Genomic DNA, 27,342 nt, shown 5'->3' with positions numbered 1-27,342 from the left:
CCCTAGTAAATAGACACACGGAGAATAAGACCCAAATGTAAATAGAAATATTCAAACCACTAAATCCTAATAAGGTACAGAAATTTCAACCAAACAAGTTAATCCTGTTAATTAGTATATTTTTGCATTCTTGCATGACTCTTAAATTAAAATAAAAAAATAAAAATAAAAATAAAAAGGGAAAAGAAAGCATCTTATAATCCAGATATTGGGTTGGCCTAAAATAATGATAAAAGACAAATAGATTAAAATAATTAATAAAACAAAATATCGTATCTAAATTATAATTATTTTAATGTTTTTCTCACAACTATCAAATCAACCACAAAAAAGACCCAACTATCATCCCAAAATACTTTCTTTTTTTTTTTTTTTGTTACAAGAAAATCCTCCTTACTCTCCCGCAAGTCCAAGGCAGCGCCCCTTTGTAGAGATCACCAAGGTGTCCTGTTAGCCGTTCCGAACAAGGAGACTATAACCTGGGAACTTGCCCCGACCTCCCAAGACAAGCTCCGCTTAAGAGCATTGAACCCACACCAAGTGCTGGTTAGACAACTTAAGGTCCAACCTCCTAACCAACTGTGCTACGCCCAGAAGATTAGCCCAGGGAGGATTTGAACTCATGACCTGGGGATTAATCCCCATGTACTTACCACAAGGCCACCCACCCCTGGGTTAATACAATTTTTTTAGCTAGGCACAAAAAAGCCAATTAAAATAGTCAAGTTTCCAAACGAGCTCATTTTGACTTATATCATTTTGTTCCTGATAATTTTAATTAGTTCAATTTTAATCATGAATTATAATTTTGTATAAATTTAGTCTAATTGATTATAATTATTAGTGTTTTGTTTATTTTATTTATTATAATAGAAAATGCACACAATAGCGATGTGTCATGTTTTTATAGAGAAAAAATAATAAATTTTTTCAACTCAATGAATTAATCTTAACTAATTCAGCGATCAATTTCCTTTAAACACCATAATATGAGTTATTATTGAACCAATTTAATACAAAAATTAAAATTTTGAGTCAAGATCAAACTAATTAAAATGATATCAACTAAAATAACCAAAAAAAGAAAGCAGAAATTAGCGATGTAATTTGCCCACCATTCAATGTCTCTATGGTGGTGACCCAGCACGAGGATATCGAGTACAACGGTCATAAGCTGTGCAACGACCTCTGTTAGAATAATAACGACCATTGTTGGAAGGTGCCGTAGATGAGGGACTTCCTTTCACCCCAATCGTACTTGGTCCATCTGCCACAAACCATATCATTGATAATGTCTAAATTGAAATTAGATTTATAGTATATAAATTAAATTAGGAAAATTTAGTTAAGACCTCTAAGATCTATCATGTTAGTGGGTAAAGAATAGTTCAAAATATTTTACTTCTTAAACCTCCTGAGTAAAAGCTTTTTTCATGAAGGATATACTATTTTTTCTTTTTTCTTTTTTCGACAATCTTGCACCTATGTATATACCTATGTATATATTCAGTATGCTTTCAGTAACCTTTACATACTAACATGCACTGTTCATCTCACAGAAATTCAGAACATAAGAAATAAAAATCCTATTCCCAAAATTCATAAATCAAAACAATCAAAATCCAATTCCAAAAATTCCTAAATCAAAAAGAAAAAGAAGAAGAAGAAGAAGAAGAAGAGTTCTGAGAGGAAGAAGTTTTTATGCCATTGTTGCAATGAAAGTATGTTTTGGGGTCTTGGTTGGGTTTTGATGAAGGTAGTGTTGGGAGTAGAAACCTAGTGTGACTAAGGAAAGTTTGGTTGAAATATTGGGCATATTGATCGAAAATTTGGTGAGATTGGAAGGAATTTGTTGAGTTTATTGATTATTATTTGTAAAGTTTTCTTCAGGTATGTTGAATTATTGTTGATTTGTTTATGAACTCGCAATAAAAAAACTTGTAGAGCTTCCTTTCATACTCCATTTCTTTTATTTTTTATTTTTTTATAATTGATACTCTGTTTAAAAAGACAATAAAGTGTTACTTTGGTAATTAATAACATATTATTGTGAAACAGAATAACATATTACTTATTTACGTCAATTTCGACAGCAAATTTTTTTTAAATTTTTTTTTACGAATTTCATTATCAATAATTCAACAAATGTTGGCGGTAATTTGGTAATCGATAATTTCATGAATTTTGTTTGATAAATGTTGATGAGAAAATTCTAAAAATATTAATTTTATCAAAAATCGACATCTTGATCAAAAATTATATTATTTTAAAATTTAAAATATTAAATTACTCACTAAGGATATTTTGGTAATAGTGATATGTGGGTACCTTTCAAAAAAAACTTTTTGTACTTATCTTTAATGCATTAAAATTTTATTATGAGAAAATTTTGACCAAATATAAAATTATAAGAATTAAAATCAAATTTTAAATTAAATTATAAAAATAAAAATGTAATGAACCCTATATTGTAATATCATATAATTGGAGATATAAGATGATGAAAAAAACAAAAACAAGTGGCCGTGTGTGTGTGTGTGGCCGTGTGTGTGTGTGTGTGTGTGAGAGAGAGAGAGAGAGAGAGAGAGAGAGAGTAGCCAGTTTTTCAAAATTATATTATATATTAGCTTGCTAATTTATGAATATTTCTACAATGTCCATAGAATGACCCCTTTTAAAATTTTAAAAATTCTTTAAAAATTTACCAAAAAAATATAAAGGGTTGATCTTTTTAAGAAAATAAATTTTTAATTTTTTCAATTTAAACTAAAGTTTTTTGATTTATTTTCATTCTAAACCATCTACCTGTTTTCCTTAGGTAAAATTAATTGAAAAAAAAAATATTATAGCTGTTAAACTCAACGAAAAATAATATTTTAGATATTTTTTATACACTTACTTTGAATTTAATGATTATTATTATTATTATTATTATTATTATTATTATTATTTAGTTTCACTTAACGAAAATAAGTCGATAGTTCAGATTGAAAATAAATTAACAAAATTAAAGTTTAAATTAACAAAATTAAAAACTCGTAGTTCATTTTTTTTAAGAATCAAATCTTGAGTTTTTTTTTTTTTTTTCCAAAATTTTCTGATTCACCTTTTAATTCATGACTATTCTTACAATTTTTATGATGACTTTCACTTATTTTACATATTATATAACAATATCAATATATTAGAAGATTTTTTTTAATTATATAAATTATGTAAATTAATAAAATATGTTAAAATCACAATATAATATCTTAATTATATAGTTCAAAAATTGTATGAAATTGATAGAAACCACCAGTACTAATGGTTCATATATGAAAACCGTCTATAAAAGGTCAGTGCGTATATGATAGGGTAAGCAATATTTAAAATACTAGATCTATCTTTTTAATATCATTTTTAGATTTATTATTCTACTCCAAGTTAGCTAATTTAATCATCGTCGTAGAGGTTTTCAACTAATCACCACACTCGTGTACACCCAAGGCTCATCTATTCTCTTGTAGGTCATGTGGGTCAAGAGCGATCATACAAAAATCACCTCGATAAGAAATAATAGATATAAATATTTAGAAAAAAAAAAATCAATGATATAAATATATAACAGAGAGAGAACTTACTGCCAGCTAGTTTTCTTGTAGATGTAACTGGTTGGACTATGATGAACATCAACATTATGAACCAGAAGAAAAAGAAGATGCTATAAAAATAGGAAGAAGAGGCTTTGCTCAACATTTTCAGAGATAGAAAGAAAGGAATTGGAGGGGAAAAAAAAAAAAGAAGATGCACCCAATGATTATGGGTGCAAATCGAATTTTTATGGTTCACTTATATAGAATCATTTACTACGTTATACAAATAGATATATATATATATATATATATACTCGTATATATCTCTTTTCACAGTTAAGAAAACTACAAGATGGTTTATTTTGAGAAATAGGTTAAATCAATTTTTTTTTTTTTTTTATTTTTTTAAAAGAACGTACAAAAAAAAAAAATGGTAGATGGTGATATCAAACAAATCAAAATTGCCAAAGGCCGAAGAATTGGAAAAATCTCAAGAACTTGACAAATTCTGTAACGTGGAAAAGCCTTCCACGGCGTTTACTGGAAAAGTATACTTAAAAGCAAAAAAGAAAACAATATATATATATATATATATTTAATAAGTCCTTAAAAATAAAATCGAACCAAAAAAAAAAAGGAAAAAAAAAATAAGAGTTTGATCTTTGTAACAAAATAAAGAGTTTTAAAAGATTCCCCATTCGGTATTATGATTGGTGCAGAATATGAGGTATTATGATTTTGTGTTGGGTGATTAAGGAGTATGATGAATGATAATTAGTGAAGGAATATATGTTGGGTTTTAAGGCAACCCACCTGAACTATCAAAAATCAAACACAAAATAATGGACACAAAATTTACATGGTTCGTCCTCAATGCCTACGTCTACGGAGAGAACCAGAAATTTCCACTAAAACAAATATAAATTACATAGAGGAGGAAACTCTCTCACTCAACACACACTCTCTACTGCCTTACACTCTTTGGTTTTCCTCGCACTCTAACAAAGATATACACTCACATGTATATCACTTGTGTTCTTCCCTCCCTTATGTATCTTTCCTTTTGCAAGTTAACACAAATATATAGAGGGAGTTGAAGACAAACAACCCATACCTCTCCCACGTGAAGGTATAGCTTGCCACTTCCTTATGCCGGCTTGTCTCCCAAGCTACTCTCTCACCATTGTCAACAATTTGTGGCTTTTCTACATTTGTGCCAACCAATGTCAACAATGGTGGCTACTTCTATCCACATGGGTGAACTCAACAATATAAACACGTGGTATTAGGGGAGTACCTAATAATTTTCCCGCAATTGCATCTCTAAAGAGGTGACAAACAATAACAATCAATCAACTCTCTTCAAACTCTTTTCTCTCCTTTCAAAATTTTGTCACCTTATTAAAGGTGTAATTGAGAGTGATTGTAACAATCCCGACCTCTGAATAATGTTAATTCGTACCTAATAATGTTAATTCATTTGGCAAGTAGTTTTTTTAGTCAAAAAGTCACTAAAAAAATCAAAAAGCTAACAACCAATACCAAAATGTCAAAAATTCTCTTTTCTCTCTACTTTTTGCACATCTTTTCATAAAAAATCAAAAAGTCATTCTAAACCTATTAATTTTTTTTATATAATATTTTAGCCAAAAAGTCAAAAAGTTACTAAAAAAGTATGTTCCCAAACGAGGTATAAGTATTTTAATCTCACTTTCAATCCAAAACCTCACTCTTTCCCACCCCACTTTCATAGAATTTAACCATTATTGACTCTAGAAATCTTTTTCAAATTTCAATTCTTCAACCCTCAAATTATTTTTCCTAATTATATTCCAAGCCTTGAATAATCAAGTACACAATAAATATGAGCTGGACTCTTTATTTTGTGGGGTTTGAATCTGGGTTCGGTTTTTGAATCTTCTTCTTATCTTTTATTTATTTATTTAATTATTTTTATGGTGGCGTGAGAGTTTTCCCAAATTGTGTTGTCCCCCTTCCAGTGGTGATTGAAGTTGCCGGAAGTGGTGTTGGTGACAACTGGGGCGATAGAAGAGAGAAAGGAGAAGAGGATGAATGGGCGGTTGCAAAAAACAAAGTTGTCAGAGGAAGAATGGGTGACTTTGTTCATTCTTCTCTCAATTGCTCAGCTTTTTTTTCGTGTTATGGTTGAAATATGCAATGCTACATAACGTTAAATTTTTTATCCAAAAAGGTCAATGTGTTGTCCAAATTCATTCTAGATGTATGTCAAGGTGACAAGACCAAGTCAATATTCCAAAATTATTAGGCTACCATTAGTGATGGAATATTTAGTTTAACTTAATGAATTGATTATAATCTTTTTTTAAAAATTTTAAAATTTGGTATTAGACCGTTTGATTAAACTTTGACTTACAACCATAATCATAAAAATCAAATCAAATACTATAATCAATACAAAAAAAACTCCAAAATGAGAGAAAAAGTCCTAATAAATAGACACACAGAGAATAAAACCTATATATAAGTAGAAATATTAAAACCACTTACTCTTAATGAGGTGCAAGAATTTTAATTAAACGAATTAATCCCATTAATTAGTATATTTTTGCATCTTCGGATGTCACTTAAAAAAAAAAAAAAAAAAAAAAAAAGGAAAAACCTTGTTATTTCTATCATCTTATAGTCAAGATTTTGGGTTGGGCTAAAATAGTAATAAAAGACAAATAGGTCAATCAGATAAAATATTATATCCAAATCATAATTATTTAATTTTTTCTCTCATACTCATCAAATCAACTACAAAAAAAAAAAAAAGAAGAAAGAAAGAAAAAAAGCCAACTACCATCTCAAAATACAATTTTTTTAGTTAGGCTAAAATAGACAAAAAAAACAAACTAAAATGGCTAAGTTTTCAGACGAGCCAATTTTGACTTCTGCATCATTTTGTTCCTTGTAATTTTGATCGGTTCAATTTTGATCTTAAATTTATACTCTCTCTGTCCCAAAATAATGGTCCCTTTTGGGGAATCTATTTTTTTTTATAGTACAATTATTGGATTTTTAAAAAGTTGATTTTCCAAAATTACCCTTTTGATAGTATATTTTTTTGGAATATCAATGTCATAATTGTACTTTTTATATTGTTTATTAATTTAAAAGAAGGGTAAAATAGGAAATTTATATTATTTTTGTAATTGATTTTTGAAGAGGGACTAATATTTTGGAACAATAAAAAATTAAATAAGGGACTAATATTTTGAAACGGATGGAGTAATTTTATGTAATTTTAGTCTAATTGATTATAATTATTATGTGTCATGCTTTTATAAGAAAAAATTGTAAATTTATTCAACAATTAATTAATCTTAATCAACTCAGCGATCAATTTTCTTTAAAAATTATAATAAAAGTTATTAATTGAATCAAATTAATATAAAATTTAAAATTAAAAGTCGAAATCAAACTAATTAAAATGATATGAACTAAAATAACACACAAAATAAAATTTAAAAAAAAAGAAACAAAATACAGAACTGTGGCCGCCGCCGCCTATTGCTGATTGTGCGTGAGTTGTGGGGCTTGGATGCACGTCAATCTTACTGCCTGGTCCATCTGCCACAAACCGTGTGATTGATTACTGATTGAAATTGGACTAACTTATATGAAAAATACAAAATTAAAATTCAAAAATGATACATCATTTTAATTTAAGAATTTTAAAAGAGCATTGATGATATGAAAAATAAAAAAAATTAAGGTCAAAATATCACATCATATGAGACTCACACACACCAATTAAAACTTTTAGAGCTCCTAATCTTTTTTCATTAAAATTTGGGTCTAACTGTAAAAATGAAAATTTTAATTTATCTTCTATTGGTCCTGTTTGGAAATAAGATTTTGGACTGAAATAGTTAACATAAATAAAATATATTAAAATAATTAATAAAATAAAATGTCACATTTAAATCATAATGATTTTATTTTCTCTCTCACAACTATTAAATCAACTATATAAAAAAAAAAAGAGTCAATTATCTTCCAAAGCACAACTTTTTTACTTAAATTAAAATAGTCAAAAAACTAAAAATCAACTAAAAATAATTAACTTTCCAAACGAGCTCATTATAATATCATATGTTTAGAGTAATAAAATGATTTTAAAAAATGGCCATATATTTCAAAAGAGTGATGTTATCAAAAATTTTATATATGATCTTTCACTTTAAAATAAAATATTATTAATGAAGAATTTATTTATAATAATAATAATATCACATTATTTTTGTCAAGTTTTTTTTATGAATTTTATATATAAATAGAATTTTTTTTCGAAGTTATATTATTAACTTGCTATTTTATGAATATTACTACGATATTTATTTATAATATCAAATCTGAAGATTTGATATTTTTAACAAAATAAATTTTTAATTTTGTCAATTTAAGCTATAGTCTTTTAATTTATTTTTAATTTAAATTATTTACCTATTTTCATTAAGTAAAAATTAACCCCAAAAAAATGATATTTTAGTTGTAAAACGCAACGAAAATTAGTATTTTAGGTATTTTTTTAATACATTTACATTGAATTTAATGATTAAAATATTATTTTTTTATCAATATTACTCAACGAAAATAAATCAATGGTTCATATTGAAAATTAAAAAAAAATAATTAGAGTTTAAATTAAGAAAATTCGAAATTTATTTTGTTACACCGATCAAAATCTGAGTTTTTTTTATTTTGTAGTTTTTCAAAAAAAAATTATTCAGCTTTTAATTCATGACTATACGCAATTTTTATTACTTTCAATTATTTTACATTTTATGTAACAACGTCAATATATTAATAGATATTTTTAAGGGGCATTTACATACAAGTTTTAATTTATAAACTAATACTCTATTAAATTCTAATTAAGATTTTTTGGTCTTTTAAGTCTCATTAAATTTTTAATAGTCGGAATTGCCATTCAAATAATGATTGTTCATCATTTATGATTATCTAAAAAAGAATATGATGATTTGACATTTATTTTGATTTTCAAAATCAACTTTTAAATTGAAAAAACTAAATAAAAAAATATATATGTGCAAAAAAAAAAAAAAAACTAATATTTTTTTTTGAAAATTTTGAAAAAATTGAATTATTTTTTTGGGTACTTACGTGTAGGTCCTAATAAGTGGACTTATTGTGTAATAGGTCCTAATAAGTGGACTATTAAGACCTATTGGTAGTTTACCTTTATTTTTTTATGAAAAACTAACAATTTTGTGTCTATAAAGGAGCATAATGATGAAACATTAATGTGCCAAATTAGAAAAAAAAAATTAAAATGAAAAAATTGTTAATATTCGCAGTTTTAAAACTGAAAAAAAAAATCTGGTAATATTCTTGATTTTATTGGATAGTTGAATCAAATCAATAAGTAGAAAGACAAAAAGGTTTAATCTCATGCTCTATTTTTTTTTCAGTTATTGAAATAATTATCTAGAACATTACTATCTAAAATTGATAATGTTCTTAGTTTTAAAAATTAGGAAAATTTGATAATATTCTTAGTTATACTAAATATGACTTATTGGTTCAAAAAATCTTAAATAGAACCTGAACTATCATAACATTTGTAAATAAGACTTTTAGGTAATTAACTTTTTTTTTTTAATTATATAAATTATGTAAATTAATGAAATATTTTAAAATCACAATTTAATATCTTAATTATATAGTTCAAAAATTGCATGAAATTGATATAGAACCCACCAATACGAAAGGTTCATATATGAGACCGTCTATGAAAGGTCCGTGCATATAAGGCTCTAAACAAGTTGAACTAAGTCGAGTCGAGTTGAATTTTGCTAAATTTGAGTTCGGCTCATTACTTATCGAGCTCTTTTATTATGCTCAAGCTTGAGCTCGGCTCGAAAAGAAACTGGGTTCGAGCACCACTCGGCTCGTTAATATTAATGAAATTCGAGTTCGGCTCAACTCGGTTCGATAATTTTTTTAATATATTTATATTATTTAATATATAAGTAATGTATTTATATTATTATTTATATATATTTATATGTTATTTAATATATAAATAATATATTTATTATATAATTTAAATAAAGATAAATGAGCCGAGTTTGACGAGCCAAGCTTATGCGAACTCGAACTCGGCTTGTTTACTAAACAAGCCTAATATTTGAGCTCGAACTCAACCGAGAGCCGAGCCGAACTTATTCATGAACAACTTGATTCATTTGCAACCCTAAGTGCACATATGATAGGGTAAGCAATATTCAAAATACTATCTATCTTTTTAATATCGTTTTTAGATTTAGAGGGTGTCTTGAGATTATATAAATAAGTATATTTTTTAACTTTTTTTTTTAATAAAGAATGTGTGTTAAAAAATAGAGAGATGAGTTGATCCAAAAAAGATAAAAACATAAAAAAACAAATACTTTTGTAGGTGATGCCAAATAGTGTCTTATTATTCTAATCCAAGTTAGCTAACTTAATTATCGAAGAGGTTTTCGACTGACACCACACTCGTGTACACCCAAGCATGGATCATTGGAGAGGCCAAAGACAAATAAATTTTTTTTACCATATATAAAAACCAGCATGTATGTATAATATGATAATACATATACACATAAAAATAAATAATAAAAAAAAAATTCAAATACGATAGAAATAATCTCTAATAGGAAAAATAAATTTTTTGGATAGAAAATAAAAAATGAATATAAGATGGTAGAAGAATATGATACATATCTTTTATACTAAGGGACTATTTTATTTATAAAATAAGATATATATTTTAAAAGTGTTAATAATAAATAAATTTTTTCACAAAAATAAGGACACCATGGCTACTGTTAGCACCTTCTACTTGAAGGCTGCATGGTTGGCATTGACAGCACCTTGTGCCCATGACCAACCAAGACCAAGGCATGAGGGAGGCATGCCAAGACAACAAGGTGAAGTGTTGTCCAAGTGCTGAGGCAGCAGCACAACCCTTGGCCAAAGTATGTGCAGCCGTTGCACAGATGCAAGGCATTAACATGACCCGAATGTGGGCTGCAGCATGCTTGGGGGTTAAATACAATCAGTAGGCAAAACTTGGTCTGGAGGCTAAGACAACCAAATTCGTGGCTGACTTGATGAGGCAAACAAACATGGCAGTTCCTAGCAGTTATGCATGTCAGTTGGCAGTAGTTACCCATGATGGGCAAAGACAAGGCAAGTCTGGACACCTGGAACCAAGCCTGAAACATAGCAGCAGTTAAGAGCAGTTATGCTCCAGAAAATGTTCCTAAGTCCCTAAGCAGTTGGGGGTGTCAACTGCCATGCCACTTGGCATGCTTTCCTTGTAATGCTGGTTGTTAGTTGAAACTGATTGTAAGCCTATTTAGGCATATGCCATGGAACTCGAAAATTAACTAAGTGTTTTGTAAGAGTTCCATAGGCATCCTTTGTATTGTTGGTGCAATTAATAAAGGTTGGGATCTTTCCTGTAATTACTTGCTGCCTATTCTTACTTGTTATAACACTGTGTGTGTGTGTGTATTCATACTTGGCTGAGACTAAGTGTCCAACTTAGTGCCATTACAGGCTGGAATTTTGAAACGAAAATTGACCCTGTAACAATTGGTATCATAGCACGGTTTTGCTCTAATGGTTTCTGGCATGGATGCCTTAAAAGACAGGGTAACTCGGTTGGAAAATCTTGTTGGTGACCCTGCTGATGAGAATATCTCGCTGTCGGATCGATTGGATGCTGTGGGCTCGAGGCTTCTTGCCCTTGAGTCCTCGACAGCAGATCGGTTCAAAGACGTACTGTCTGATGTCCTGGCCATTTCGGATTCTTGGAAAGACAAAATTCAAGAAATTATGGATGAACAGTCCCTTCTGAAGAAGGCCATCTGTGGGCATACGAATTCTGAAAAGGCTCCTTCGAAAATAAAAGTTCCAGACCCTAAAGCATTTGCTGGAAATCGGAGTGCAAAGGAACTTGAGAATTTTCTGTGGGACATAGAGCAGTACTTCAAGGCTGCTCATGTGCCAGAAGGAGAGAAGGTTACAATCACAAGCATGTACCTTACCGGTGATGCAAAACTCTGGTGGCGTACTCGTGTCGGGGATGATGCTCGGACAGAGATCTCAACTTGGGATACTCTTAAGAAGGAAATGAAGGAACAATTCCTTCCGTGCAACACATCTTGGGTTGCAAGGGACGCCTTGAAACGGTTGAAGCATGCTGGATCGGTGAGGGACTATGTGAAAGAATTCAGTTCGTTGATGCTGGACATCAAGAACATGTCGGAGGAAGATAAACTCTTCAATTTCATGTCTGGGTTGCAGAATTGGGCCCAGTTAGAACTTCGAAGACTCGGTGTCAAAGATTTGCCCTCTGCCATGGCTGCTGCAGACGGGTTGCTTGACTACAAGTTAAGCAAGGAACCCACTACTGAAACCAGCAAATCCAAGAAGAAAGGAAAAGAGAAGACGGGAGAGAAGAAGTCTGGTTTCAGGAAGGGGAAAGAGGATTCCAAGTACAAACATAAAGGGGATTCTTCTCAGACCAACGGTGGGAAATCTAACAAAGGGTGTTTCATCTGTGATGGACCCCATAGAGCGAAAGACTGTCCCAAGCGTGAGAAATTGAATGCTATGGTCGCAGAAGATGGCAAAGGGGAGTCGGATTCTGAGGGGCCGACTAGGGTAAATCCCTTACAATTGCTCAATGCAATTCATGTGGACAAAGTCCCTACCACTGGTCTAATGTATGTCAAGGTGACATTGGCGGGTACCCACATTGCTGCGATGGTAGACACCGGTGCCACGCATAACTTTATGTCAGAAAAAGTTGTGCAGACCCTCGGATTACAAGTGACCCAAAGCGCCAGTCGAATCAAGGCCGTGAACTCAGCGGCTCAATCGGTGCAAGGAATGGCTTCCAAAGTATCAATCACAGTTGGAGATTGGACTGGACGGGTTAACTTGATGGTGGTTCCTTTGGATGATTTCGATGTCATCTTAGGAAATGACTTCTTTGTGACTGCAAAAGTGGCTTTAATGCCATATTTGGGTGGGATACTTATTTCGGATGAAGACAAGCCTTGCTTTGTTGCTGGTTGCAGTAAATCAGACAAAGGCAAGGGCACAAAGAGGAAGACGGAGACCCTCTCAGCCATTCAAGTGCACAACGGTTTGAAAAAGGGTGCAGAGACTTATCTTGCTGCCTTGGTGGAAATCAAACCAGATCTGTTAGTAGAAGTGCCAGATGAAGTGGTAGAAGTATTGAGGGAATTTGAGGATGTGATGCCTCCGGAGTTGCCAAAGTCCCTTCCTCCTCGGCGTGCCACTGATCATAAGATAGAGTTGATTCCGGGTGCTAAGCCTCCAGCAAAGGCACCCTACAGAATGTCCCCAATGGAACTTACGGAGTTGCGAACGCAATTGACGGACTTGTTGGATGCTGGACTGGTTCAGCCATCCAAAGCCCCTTACGGTGCCCCGGTGCTTTTTCAAAAGAAGCAAGATGGAAGTTTGCGCATGTGTGTGGACTATCGGGCTCTCAACAAAGTGACTATAAAGAACAAGTATCCAGTCCCTTTGGTGGCAGACCTGTTCGATCGACTGTACAAAGCCACTTACTTCACAAAATTGGATTTACGTGCTGGTTATTGGCAAGTTCGAGTGGCTGAAGGAGACGAGTCAAAGACCACCTGTGTTACAAGGTATGGGTCTTTTGAGTTCCTAGTAATGCCGTTTGGGTTAACTAATGCCCCGGCTACATTCTGTAATCTTATGAATGATGTATTTAATGATTATGTCGATCAGTTCGTTGTTGTTTATTTGGATGATATTGTAATATATAGTGAGTCCCTAGAGGATCACTTGTCCCATCTTCGGAAGGTGTTCTCTCGGTTACGAGAACACCAGTTGTATGTCAAGAAGGAAAAATGTGAGTTTGCCCAACGGGAGATTAAATTCTTAGGGCATGTAATTTGCAAAGGCCACGTAAAGATGGACAACAGAAAGGTGCATGCAATCATGGATTGGCAAGCACCAAGCAAAGTGACTGAGTTGCGTTCCTTTTTGGGTTTAGCCAACTATTATAGAAAATTCATTGAGGGATACTCAAAGAAGGCAGCACCTCTAACAGATTTGCTCAAGCAAGACAGACCCTGGAAGTGGGATGAAAATTGTCAAGCGGCCTTTGACAAATTGAAAGTGGCTGTTGCAAGTGAACCGGTTTTGCAGTTACCTGATTTTGAACTTCCATTCGAATTACACACTGATGCCTCTGATAAGGCTATTGGCGGTGTGCTGGTGCAAGAGGGGCACCCGGTTGCGTTCGAAAGTCGGAAGCTGAATGAAGCGGAGAAGAAGTATTCTGCCCATGAAAAGGAAATGACAGCAGTTGTGCATTGTCTGCAGATTTGGAGAGTGTACCTGCTGGGAACCAAATTCATGGTATTGACGGACAATGTGGCAAATACCTTCTTCAAAACACAAAAGAAGTTGTCTCCAAGGCAGGCCAGATGGCAAGAATTCCTTGAAGAGTATGACTTCGAATGGCGACACAAACCTGGACGCCACAACCAGGTTGCTGATGCTTTAAGTCGGAAGGAAATTGTGGACTACGTTGCTGCGATATCAAACATTGAAACTCAACTGTTGGAAAGAATTCGGGCAAGTGCTGCAATTGATTCTGAATATCAAAGGCTGGTTCAGCAAGTGAAAGATGGCACTGTGCGTCGCTATTGGTTGGAAAATGATCTACTCCACGGCAAAGGAGATAGACTATATGTCCCTAGTGTTGGTGGACTAAGATTGGAATTGCTCAGAGAAACTCATGATCCGCAATGGGCGGGTCACCCCGGACAACAACGCATGATGGCTTTACTGTCTCGTTCCTATTGCTGGCCAAAAATGGAGGAAGATGTAGAAGCCTACGTCAAAACTTGCCTGGTGTGCCAATTGGACAAGACAGAAAGAAAGAAGGCCGCTGGACTGCTGCAACCGTTGCCTATTCCAACGAAGCCATGGGTGTCTGTTTCCATGGACTTCATATCCGGGTTGCCAAAGGTGAACGGTATGCGTTCTGTTATGGTTGTTGTTGATCGTTTCTCTAAATATGCTGTATTTATCCCTGCTCCTCATGCTTGTCCCGCAGATGTTGCGGCAGACCTCTTTTATAAGTATGTGGTAAAATACTTTGGTTTGCCCGAGGATATTGTTAGCGACAGGGATACCCGTTTTACGGGACGGTTTTGGACTGTGCTATTTAACTTGATGGGATCCGAATTAAAGTTTTCTACAGCAAATCATCCTCAGACGGATGGACAGACCGAGAGAATGAATGCATTGCTGGAAGAATACCTCCGACATTATGTGACTGCAAGTCAGAGGAATTGGGTTGACCTGTTGGATAGCGCACAGTTTTGTTATAATCTGCATCGGTCATCTGCTACAGGAATGAGTCCATTTGAATTAGCCACGGGGCAGCAGCCCCTCACCCCGCATGAAGTGGCAAGGACTGGCTCAGGAGGTAGATGTCCCGCAGCATATCGGTTTGCAAGAGCTAAACAAGACATGCTAGATGAAGCACAAGACAGTTTGGCTAAGGCAAGCAAGCGGATGAAAAAGTATGCTGACAAAGGGCGAAGACCCTTGGAATTCAAAGTGGGAGACAAGGTGCTGCTGAAGCTTACTCCACAGATTTGGAAAAAGATAAGTAGCAAAACAGCGCACCGCGGCTTAGTTCCAAAATATGATGGACCCTTTGAAATTCTAAAACGTGTGGGAAATGTTGCTTACAGGCTGAAATTGCCTGACCGGTTGAAGATACACCCAACAATCCATGTTAGCTACCTGAAACCTTATAACGAGGATCAGGCAAACCTAACACGGACGCAAGCTCGACGCGCCCCTCCGGTGATCAGAAAACAGTTTGACAAGGAGGTGGAACAGATTTTGGATCACAAGACAGAGGGGCAAAGCAAGAAAAATCGAAGAACTCATTACTTGGTTAAGTGGAAGGGTTCTCCCGAAGCGGATGCAAGTTGGGAAAAAGATGTGACTCTATGGCAGTTTGAGAAGCAAATTACGGACTACTTAGAGGCTTTACCGACGAGGACGTCGGCTTCTTCTGGTGGGGGTGGTTTGTTAGCACCTTCTACTTGAAGGCTGCATGGTTGGCATTGGCAGCACCTTGTGCCCATGACCAACCAAGACCAAGGCATGAGGGAGGCATGCCAAGACAACAAGGTGAAGTGTTGTCCAAGTGCTGAGGCAGCAGCACAACCCTTGGCCAAAGTATGTGCAGCCGTTGCACAGATGCAAGGCATTAACATGACCCGAATGTGGGCTGCAGCATGCTTGGGGGTTAAATGCAATCAGTAAGCAAAACTTGGTCTGGAGGCTAAGACAACCAAATTCGTGGCTGACTTGATGAGGCAAACAAACATGGCAGTTCCTAGCAGTTATGCATGTCAGTTGGCAGCAGTTACCCATGATGGGCAAAGACAAGGCAAGTCTGGACACCTGGAACCAAGCCTGAAACATAGCAGCAGTTAAGAGCAGTTATGCTCCAGAAAATGTTCCTAAGTCCCTAGGCAGTTGGGGGTGTCAACTGCCATGCCACTTGGCATGCTTTCCTTGTAATGCTGGTTGTAAGTTGAAACTGATTGTAAGCCTATTTAGGCATATGCCATGGAACTCGAAAATTAACTAAGTGTTTTGTAAGAGTTCCATAGGCATCCTTTGTATTGTTGGTGCAATTAATAAAGGTTGGGATCTTTCCTGTAATTACTTGCTGCCTATTCTTACTTGTTATAACACTGTGTGTGTGTGTATTCATACTTGGCTGAGACTAAGTGTCCAACTTAGTGCCATTACAGGCTAGAATTTTGAAACGAAAATTGACCCTGTAACAGCTACCATAGTGTTCTCTTAATTCTATCCCTCCACCCAAGGCTCTTCTCTTCTCATGTAGGTCATGTGGGTATCCACAGCGAGCCACAAAAAAATCATCTTGATAAGAAATAATTTAGATAAATATTAAGAAAAATCACTAATATAAATATATAACAGAGAGAGAACTTACTGTCAGCTAGTTTTCTTGCTGATGTTATTGGTTGGACTATGATGAACATCAACATTATGAACCAGAAGAAGAAGAAGATGCTATAAAATTTTGAATAAGAGGCTTTGCTCAGCATTTTGAGAGAGAGAGAGAGAGAGAGAGAGAGAGAGAGAGAGAGAGAGGGGAGGGAGAGAGAAAGAAGCGTCCTGTGATTATGGGTGTAAAGTGAACTTTATATAGAATCATTTACTATACATACTAAAGAAATAGATATAAATACGTATATATCTATTTTCACAAGTAGGAGAACTACAAGACGAAGACTTGGAGAAGTTTCAAAAACTTCACAAATTCTGTAACGTGAAAAATACTTGTAGGGTTTTTACAAGAAAGAAAAGTCTATTTAAAACCAAAAAGGGAAGAAAAAAAAAAATATATATATATATATATAATCATAAAAAAAACCTCATAATTTAATTCTTATAACAAAATAAATTTTTAATTTTATTAATTTAAATCTTAATCTTTTAATTAATTTTTAATTTAATTTATTTACATATTTCTATTGAGTAAAATAGATAAATGTGTATATATATATATATTTATTTTAAGAGTCATGCTACGTAGCTCGAAAGCTACGTAGCTCGAATCCCCCGAATAGAAAACGTTGTCGTTTTTGTATTTTTTTTTTTTTTTTTTTTCAGACGCAGAAATCAGGAGGAAGATGGAGGGGAGAGGAGAGGAGGAGGAGGAAGGAGGAGGAGGAGGAGGAGGAGGAGGAGAAGGAGGACTGGAGGGGGCCCTAATAACAGGGGAGGAGGAGGCAGGGCCGGAGGCGGGACGGCGGCCGGAGCTGGAGCTGGAGCTGCTGCGGCGGCGAGCTGGCGGCGAGGCGACGACGGCGGGCCGGAGCTGCGACGACGGCGCGATGGCGGGGAGCTGCGACACCACCAGCTGCTCCTCTTCCCCTCTTCTTCTTCTCTCTCTCTCTCCCTCTCCCTCTTCCCCTCTTCTTCTCAGTCGGTTTCAGATCAAAAATGGAAGAAAAAAAAGAAAAAAAAAAAAAACCTAAAGCCCAAAACGACGTCGTTTTGGGCTTTAGGGGGATTCGGGGGCAAAATCCTTCGAGCTACCAATCTTTATTCATATTTTAATTGTTAAGCTCAATATTGAGCAAGATTCGATTTTATATACAACACATACTACACATACTGCATGGGACCCACCTCTCTTAAAAAAGGCATAGAATAATCTTATAAGGCTTGTTTTGACAAGTAAATTAAAAGTTAAATTTTTAATTTTTTTTTTAAATATGTAAAAAGTAAAAAATGAAAATAATATGCTCTAAAATAAATTAAAAATCAAAAAATAATTTTTAACAAAGTCTCCAGAATATGCCTAAATATCTATCGAAGTTTATCCTACTCCGAGTCAATTCAGGCCAGCATCATAGAGTCTATTGACCCAAGAATTAAAAGTTATGGAAATCGAAGTACCGTAGAAGTTGGGTCAAGGTGATATGATCCATTGATATGACCAAGTCAATATTCTCAAATTATTAGGCCATCTTTACATGAGAAATTTTACTTCTTCTATCTCAAAATATTAATTTTTTATTTTATTTTTTATTCTCCTAAAATATTCATTCTTTTTTAAAAAAAAATAAAGAAATAAAATAATATATATTTCTTATTTTGGTTTTCTTTTAAATTCATTAATAATACCAAAAGTATAATTATGACAATTGATATTTCTTAAAAAATATACTATTAAATGATAATTTTGAAATTTAATTTTTTTAAAGTGTAATAATTGTATTATTAAAAAAAATTTAAATTTTCAAAAGAACTAGGGGTTGTTTGGGATAACCTAAATAAGTACATTTTTTATCTTTTTACAAAAAGATGTGCAGAAAAGAAGAGAGGTAATGTGATAAAAAAAAAAGATAAAAAGATAAAAATATGAATTATTTAAGATATACCAAACTTGGCCCTATTATTTTGGGACTGAAAAAGTATAATACACCCTGTTTTAGAGTATTTATTATATGTTTTAATTATGACATTGATATTTAATTATAACTTATTATAATATTAATTAAGACTTATTTATTTTAATTTAATTACCACCTTCCTTTGTAAAGGTGAAGTTTTGAATTTCTAAAGTTCCGTTTTTTATTTTGGTCCATAAAAGAAATGAATTTTCTCGCTTTGCTTCTCAGATCAAAAGGCAAACCCAAACCCAATTTAATCCCCACTATCCCATAACTCATTCCCAAATCTCCAACCTCAAAAAAAACTTTCATAACAAATGAAAATGAAAAATTACCATGGTTATGTGTCATTAGCTAAACAAAAAGGTTACAAATTGAAGGTCGACGGTTAGAGGAGGAGATAATGGGTGTGTTTGATTTGATTTTGGGAGACAAATTTTCAAAAAAAAATCTTGGAAAAATAATTTAGAAATTTTTTTAGTTTGTTTGGTTATATATTTTGAAAATAGTTTTGAAGTATGGAAGTTTAGGATAATTTGATATTTTGTTGTAGTTGAGTAGATGTATGTGAGAGAAAAAGTGATTGATTGATGTGTAGGAGAGGTAAAGAGATTTTAGAGAAAAAATTTTCAAAAAATTTCTAACCAGACAAAATCTTGAAAAAAAAATTCAAAAATTGTGTTTTGAGAGTTAAATCTGAAAAATCTAAAAATCCCCTAGATATTAATTTGTGATTATGTATTAATTTTAATGAGTAAATAGCAATCACAATCAAACAATCAAAGAAAAATCAACATACGATTTAATGTGAAAAAATCATAATTGGAGTGCCTCCAATTGTAATAAAAAAATCACGAGCAAAAGCCACAAAACAATTCACTAAGAAGACATAAAGGAATTATACAAGTGTACTCTTAATTACTTAGCGAATCCACGCTCGAATCGAATCGACCCCTATGTGCCTCTTCCAGCCCCGTCTTCACCTCGGAATTGTCTTATACAACGTTGAATCCACAACGACGATGTCGAATCCACGACGATGAGTCACTCCAGAATCCACCAAAGTTTCAAGCTCAAATTCCCCGGAACTCACCAAAGAACAACTCTCTCTTTTGTATTAAATGAAACAAACAATCCTTTGATGTATACTTCTCAAACCATGAGTTAAACTCAAACAAACATCAAAGAAAACTAATAAAGAAGCTCCAGCTATAAACCCTAATATTAAAGAAGAAAATCTGGAAGCCGTAACCCTAAAATTTGACTAAAACATGTATTTATAGAAAATCGGACCACTAAGGTCGCTTATGCGAATGATCTCTCACTCGAGCGAAGAGACTAAAATGCGTGTTTTTTCAATAGTTTTCGCTCGAGCCACCAAATTGTGGCTTGAGCAAAAAATGCAACTTTTCAGTATTTTTACAGTCAATGAAAACTTATGGGACCAAGGATTCTTCGCTCGAGTGCACACTCCTTTGTTCGAGCGACCAAACAACTTCGACTGCAATTTTGCTTTTGGCTTCGGGGCGCTGCCCCTCGACCCCACCAGAGCACTGCCTCGGACCCGCCAAGAGGCGCTGGACCCCCGCGAGCTGACCGGGCAGCTCGATCCCCAACATACTCAGCGAAGTGGCAAACATGATAGTATTAACATCACAAACTCTTCTGCATAGGTACAATTCAGGTTGGATTCGCATCTAAATACTCATAGCCTCACTGAAATAAAAGAGCGAATAAAATTATAACTGAAATGAGTTTTGTCAAACAGGATTGCCAAGAATAAAAACCTAACAATCTCCCCCTTTGGTAATGCCATGGTAAAACACACCTAACAAATAAAATCTTAAGACACATGCACCCTCAAACTTTCTTCCCCTTTTTGTCATGAATTAACAATGAAAACTCAATCAACTATAGTAAAAACATAAATCACACAAGCAAGAATATGATGATGTAATTAGTAGTAGCATGCAAGAAGGAAACAATAAAGAAACAGTGCATAGCAACATGCAAAACAACTGAAGCCAATCTCTTTTACCAAACAAATCAAAGTGTTCATGCTAACAAACTCTTGTAATGATAAACCGAACTCCTCCTCATTAAAAACAACCACAAACACTGAAAACAATTAGCAAGAAAAAATGACAAAAATAATATGGTGGAGCAAGCAAGGAATTTCAGATTTGTACCTTAAAACAGGTAAGATTTTCCAAGGAATTTCAGATTTGTACCTTAAAACAGGTAAGATTTTCCAATAAGCACAATTACTTGAAAACACAATGTGCACAGCCTCTAGAAGATTCCTTATAAAAGAAAGTGATGCATTATGTGAAAAGTATAGATCCCATGATAAAAGTGTGTGTGTGACTCTTGGAGTTTGACAAACACTAGATTCAAATCGTAGTTGTGATTTGATAGCTGGATCTCAAGCAAGAGAATCTAGGCACAATTAAGGAAAGTCAAACCACAAGGAATCAAGGGGTATTTGTTGATAAACGCGGAGGCTCCCCCTCAATCAATGAATCTTTGTTTTCCTCTTTTTTTTTCTTTTTTTTTTTCTCTTGTGCACACTCATCGGCGACTTGCACGGTTAAGAGTATGGAAACCGAACCAGAAAAGCATGGATACAATAAGGATAGCCTGGTTGGTGACTCTGAGATAGCCTTTTCCTCATGGCTGGACTGCAAAGAACTGAGGGAAAATCCGTGGAGATACAAAAAGATGGAAGGTGGTTAAGAGACTTAACATCACCCAAGATGTGCTAGTATAGGTTAATTACTCTAGAAAAGCAAAAGATACAATGCTAGAAGTCGATAGAGAAAAAAGAACACTAAGGCAGAAGACTCCAATATTTGCTAATCCAAGAGTGTATACAGAATGAGACATACTAATTAAAGAACACACACTCCAAAATGAGTAATGACCACAGAAAGCACACACATATTAACATGTAATGGATATTCTATTCATTCCAATATGCACCAAGGACTTCTAAAAGATTTCAAGTTTGCAAAACCATACTAAGAAAAAAAATTTGGATTTTTTTTTTTTAAAACAAAGCAAGACAGAAAACGAATAGGCACACAATTTTTTTAAACAACGCAAGACAGAAAACAAACAGGCACATATTAAATGACCCAAAAAGAAAAAACACACAGAAACCCAACAAAACAAAAAAAAAAACGACTAAACAACTTAACATAAGTCAAGTTTTCTCACCCAAACTGCTTTAGTATGAACAAAGTTGTGAGAATTGTGGCTCTTGGGTGGTCTCTTACCGTTGTTGCTCCCTTCCCTTTTAATGGGAACCCGTCTCGACGTGGTTTCCAACTACCTATTCCTAGATCTAGGCAAATGCAAACTCACTCCATGTTTGGTCTCAAGCAAATTAAAATAACAAGGTCTAATATGACCCTTAACCTCATCACCACCAATGAAATGATTTCTACCCCATGAGATATTAGAATTTTTTCCATCTCTATGAGACATTCTCCCATGCAACTCATAATAATAAGGGCAAATATGACCATACATACCACAATGATGACAAATAAAAATAGGGTGTACCTTCTTTTCTTTGACCTTACCAACTCAAGGAAGATTGAGAAGTCTTTCCTTTCATTAAATCTTTTGCTCTCCCGGCCATTGAGTTCTTGTATCACGAAATGTGGATGCGTTACGTTTTTGCTCTTTATTATCACCAAAACCAATGTCATTCTTGTCATAACACATTTGTTAAGACCCAATTATGTTATCCAAACTCTTTGAGCCTTTGTTCCAAAGACCAATGGTAGCCATAACACACTTGAGCTCTTCCTCTTTCTTGATCATTAGTTCTTCCAAAGCAACTTGAGACATCTCGAGAGATTCAATCTTTTCTTCATACTGTAGACACCCCATTTTTGACCGACCTTAAGACTCAGACGTCATCGATTGAGTGCTCAGTGATCGCGCATGTTGTGCTCGTTCTGAGGTCATGAAGTCTCGGCTGAGAGCCTTGCCTCCGGACTTCGGGACTTTTTGTGCTTCGCCTCGATTTGCGAACCAAGTCTTGTTTTCTCTGTTTTCTCTTCCCGAAGGGAGGGAGAGGTCTCGTAGACCATCTCTCAGTGGCTGTAGACTATGTTTCGTGGTCGTAGGCCACTTTTCCCGTTTGGAGACCAGTTTTCGGTTTTCGGAGCCGTCGGCCGTGCGCCTCGGTTCGGGACCGCTTAACTACCTCCGTTTGCTCTGGTTTTTGGCACACACCTTTTTTCCTCTCTTTAGAGGGACACTGTGGCTCGGGAGACCACCTTTGTGGTCGCACGCCACTTCCGGTGCTTAGCAGTCAGTTTTCGGGGCCCCCGGCCTCGCGTTTTCGCCTCGGAACCTTCGTTTTGCATCGGTGTGGGTTCATTTTTGGCATGGACTCTAGTTTCATTGTTTGGAAGGAGGTACAAGGGTGGGAGACCACCTTTTCTCCTTGGAGACCACTTTTTTCCCGCCGACCAGTTTTCTTGTCAGGTAGTTGGTCTCCCTCACTTCTGGGCCACAATTTCTGGTCTCTCATACCACCACTGAGTTGCATTCACCTGGGAGACCACCAATACGGGCTGGCCGACCACCTTTCAAGCTTGAACCTTTTGAACTTGGTCGGCCGACCGGGGCAAGGGGTCGGCCGACCACCTGAACTGGTCGGCCAGGTACCTGCAGCTTTGTCTCACTGAATGTATTCCAGCTGTACCAGCTGGGAGGCATTTGCTGCATCCTCCATACATGTGTATGGAGGATGTTTAATCTTGGTTTTAAGCTTCCAAGAGAAGCTTTGGACCCTTGGCTCTATAAAGGAAGGCCTCTCCTTCCTTGGCAAGGGTTCAGAACTTGGTGAGAGCATACACCATATATCTCTCTTTGTCTCTCCCTTTAAGCTTCAAAGAGTGAAGTTTTTGCCCTCCTTTGCACACCACCTCACAACCTAACCTCTCCATCATCCATCTAAGCACCTTGGAGCTTATTTTCAGAGGCTAAGGAGTTGCTTTTTTGGTCCAGAAGTTGCTGGAGTTATTGGCTACAAGGGTAACACTCTTATTCCCTTTTTGGTCCGTATTTTGGTTCATATCTTAGCTATATTTTAAATCATATTTGAGCTTTGTCATAAACTGAAAAAAGTCTTATTTTGAGCTCCTCTTGAAGTTTGTTTAAGGTCATTTTTCTGTTGGGGGTCATCTACCCCCTTGTATGCTTGTTTTCATCTTGTTTTGAGCCATGCATTAAGGCCTTTGTATTGTGCTTTGTTTGGCCTTTTAGCTACTAAAATCCAGTGGATTTTTAGTGGCTAGCATGCTGTTTTGAGCCCCAAAATCAGATAGGGGTGACCCCCTCACCCCTTGTCTTGTTTACTAGCATTGTTGGCCTAACAAAGGGGCCTATATTTACACACTTCTTGAGCAAGTTTCAGGCCATTTTTGATGAGTTTTAGGACCTGCATGAACTCTATCCAGAGTTTTTATTTCCATATTAGGTGTCCCTCTTGCATGTGTAGAGTAACCCTCTTCATAGCCTTTCAAAGGAGCCTTTACTTGCGTGCTTCCTAGCCTTATTTTAGGCCCTTTTCAATGAGTTTTAGGGCCTTCATAACCTCTGTCTAGAGGTGGTTTTTCCATTTTTGATGTCTATCTTACATGTGTAGAGTAACCCCTTGCATAGCCTTTCAAAGGAGCACATCATTCTAGCATGTGTTAACTGAGTTCCAGTGGGTTTTAGGTCATATTTTGGCATGCTTTGTTCCTGTTTTTGGTTGGTTTGGTAGTCCTTCACATGCTTCATATAGTTGTAGTGCAAGTCATGGTTCACTAGCTTGTTTTACCTGATGTTTTGGCCGCCTTTCCTAGCATATTTTGGCATTGCCTTAAACTGATTTTGTGCATGTTTTGGACTGCCTTAGCTCTGTTTTTGGGTCTCATGGTTGAATGATGCTTGCTTTTCATGCCTGTAGTTCAATATCCATGCTTAACTTTGAGTTTTGAGGTTCATCACATGCATATACTGAGGTGTTTTCATGTTTTGGGGCCATTACACATCATATTTCAGAGCCTATATGCATGCCATATTCTCATGATTTTCACTCTTTAAGTGCATTAGAGAGTCGGGCTTGTATGTCTCATTTACCGACCATTGCATGGGCTTCATTTGAATGCATTCCGAGCCATCGTTTTAGACCAACTTCCCACTATCTTGGACCTGCCTAGGGTCTGTTTGGGGTTCATTTTGCCATTTGTGCATTGCTTTGTGTACCTCTAGTGTAACGCACTTCACTAGTTTCGGTATTCGGACCATCTAGCATGCATCGGGTGAAGTTTTTGCATGATTCAGGACCATTGTGCATCATATTTTAGAACTGGATCATGTGCCATTCTATGCCATATTTCATCCTTTGCCATGCTTTGTTAGAGTTGCATGTTGTGCCTTAGGATCGGTTCTTTGTATTCATGCATGTTTGCATGTATTTCGGTTGTCTCATTTTCATCATATGGCCACTGATTTGAGTGTGGCTGAAGTCCACTCATATTGGTTTAAGTCCATCTTGCATTGTGTATGCCATTTGGTTCATGTTGTTGCATGTTTGACCATCGCATTGTGTATGCTTTGATTATGCCTTTGTGTATGTCCATCTTCGTATGTGTGCATTGTGTATACCATATAGCTCACGTGCATTGTTTATGCCATTTTAGTCCATAGCATTGCGTATGCTAGGTTGCATGTATGTATATCATCCCTCGCATGCCAGCATGATTAGGTTGCATTGCATTTAGGGTTGCATGTTAGTCACATTGTGTATGCCATCTCATTGCATTGTGTTTGGAGTAGGGTTAGTCTAAACACGGGAAATGAGGGGCGTTTCGTACTCAAAGTGATGAAACGTGTCTCAATTTCTGGTCACTGACACTCTTGACTATCCATGATAGAGTTGTTGGCTTTAGATGCTTATTTGTGTATTCATGTCACATCAAGTCCTGCAATCCGACTCATCGGCCATCATGCATCGGGATGCATGATTGGTGGTTTGAGGATCGAGGGTTACACTCCCTAGAGCCTATGCTATGACGAGGAGAGTGGTCGAGCACACATTTGTTGAAAATACCTTGCCATGCTTCCCTATTGCCTTGTGTTGCAGAAAACCAAAATCCAAGGGCAGAATGTGGTCAGTCGACCAGGTTTTCTGGCAGGCCGACCACCCTTTTTGGTCTCCACCACAAAGCGGTGGTCGACAGTGGTCTCCCATGTCATTGGCTGGTCGGCAGTCCTCCCACAACTTCCCAGAGTGGAGTTTCAGCCTTTTGGAGCTTCGCGCAAGTTTCTGAAATAAATTGCACACAAAGGCGAGATGAAGCATCGCGATGGATTTCCCGACGAGGCGACTCGAGCATGCATGCATCCATTGTCATCCAAAACAAAGCCGAGGCAGTCACATTCATTTAGTTTACATGCTTATTTAACTAGTTTGTTAATTAGTTAATGTCGTGTAATAATTAGTTGTAGTTCATTATTTATTCGGTCTGTATTATTTATTCGGACCCTCCGAGGGAGGGTAATGTTGTAAATAAGTGTGCGTGTGCGTGATGTATGTCTTCCAACACCACGTCTTTCTCCCTTTTATTTACTAGCTTATGATGGTTAGTTTAGGGCACGTTTAAATTAGTATCCTTATGCTCGTATGTTTGCATCCATTCATCTGTTTTGCATGCACCGAGCTCGGTGCATCATACTAATTGCATTGTATTTCAATTCCAAGTTGAATACATGTCGTCCGTTGCATTTCATATACCATGCTTAGAATAGCCGAGCCTATCTTAGTTGCATTCTTGCATGTGTTGCATTAGGCATTTCAGCATAGTTAGGATTCATGCATGTTTTCTAATTAGCTTCTTTCTTTGGCTCAGAGTACTCGGTAGGTGTTTATGCTTTAGCATTCTTGCATGCGTGTGAGTGACTGCCATGATAGCATGCTTACCATGAGGCTATGTGCTTATATGATATAACTGCCTGAATACCTGTAGATGGAGGTTGGGTTATTTGAATTGGAACAATGCATTGAATGAGAGTTTTAAGCCCACTCGAGAGTGGCAAAATCATGTTTTCTAAGCCCACCCGAGGGTGGCAAAATCCACGTCTTAGCCTACTTGCGAGTAGCACCTTCAAACTGTTTTTCAAAACGAACATGAGATATTTTGTTCCAATTCAGGCGGCCCAGTCTATACTTGTATGCTGTGCACAGCACATAATAATTCTAGGCTAATAACCGGAATAAGAGCACATAATGTTTTCGAAACTCGATATCATGGTTAGTAGAGGTCGATCTTTGATCGGGCGAGCGGGGGTGCTCACGAAGTGACCTTCCCCAATCGTACTCAAGTCCCGAGCCGAGGCAACTTTGGTGATGACGGACACGTGGCCTTAGGCAAACGAGTCAGGGTTTTCTAAATTCCCCAAAATAAAATATTTAGATGGCGACTCTATATCTGGCAAAGCAGTCCATGTTTGGCACTTCTTTCAAAAAAATATGTTTTCAAAAACGATTTGCCAGATTTGGACTCTTTGATGATTCATCGGTCTTACATTGCACTCTGCGAGATTAGATATAGGACCGTGACATTTGAGTCCTGAACTGTAGTGAGCCCATATGAACAAAACGGGATTCCCTCCCGAGACGTTCAGGG

The 27,342-nt window shown here is 35.7% G+C and overlaps 1 long non-coding RNA gene across 1 annotated transcript; it reads right to left on the bottom strand.

Moving 5' to 3' along the window:
• Positions 1-205: 205 nt before the first annotated feature.
• On the bottom strand, positions 206-16,827 carry LOC145794790 (uncharacterized). The gene is made up of 3 exons (XR_014334736.1): positions 16,675-16,827; positions 7,092-7,169; positions 206-1,267 (listed from the first exon to the last, which is right to left on the bottom strand). It is a non-coding gene; the product is annotated as an uncharacterized LOC145794790 (long non-coding RNA).
• Positions 16,828-27,342: the final 10,515 nt, after the last annotated feature.

Source organism: Camellia sinensis, chromosome 7, assembly GCF_055761805.1.
Source record: "Camellia sinensis isolate YWXY chromosome 7, ASM5576180v1, whole genome shotgun sequence".
In the NCBI taxonomy this organism is placed as follows: domain Eukaryota; kingdom Viridiplantae; phylum Streptophyta; class Magnoliopsida; order Ericales; family Theaceae; genus Camellia; species Camellia sinensis.
Note: the sequence above shows the minus strand (reverse complement) of the source record. Positions and strands in the feature narration are given on the sequence as shown.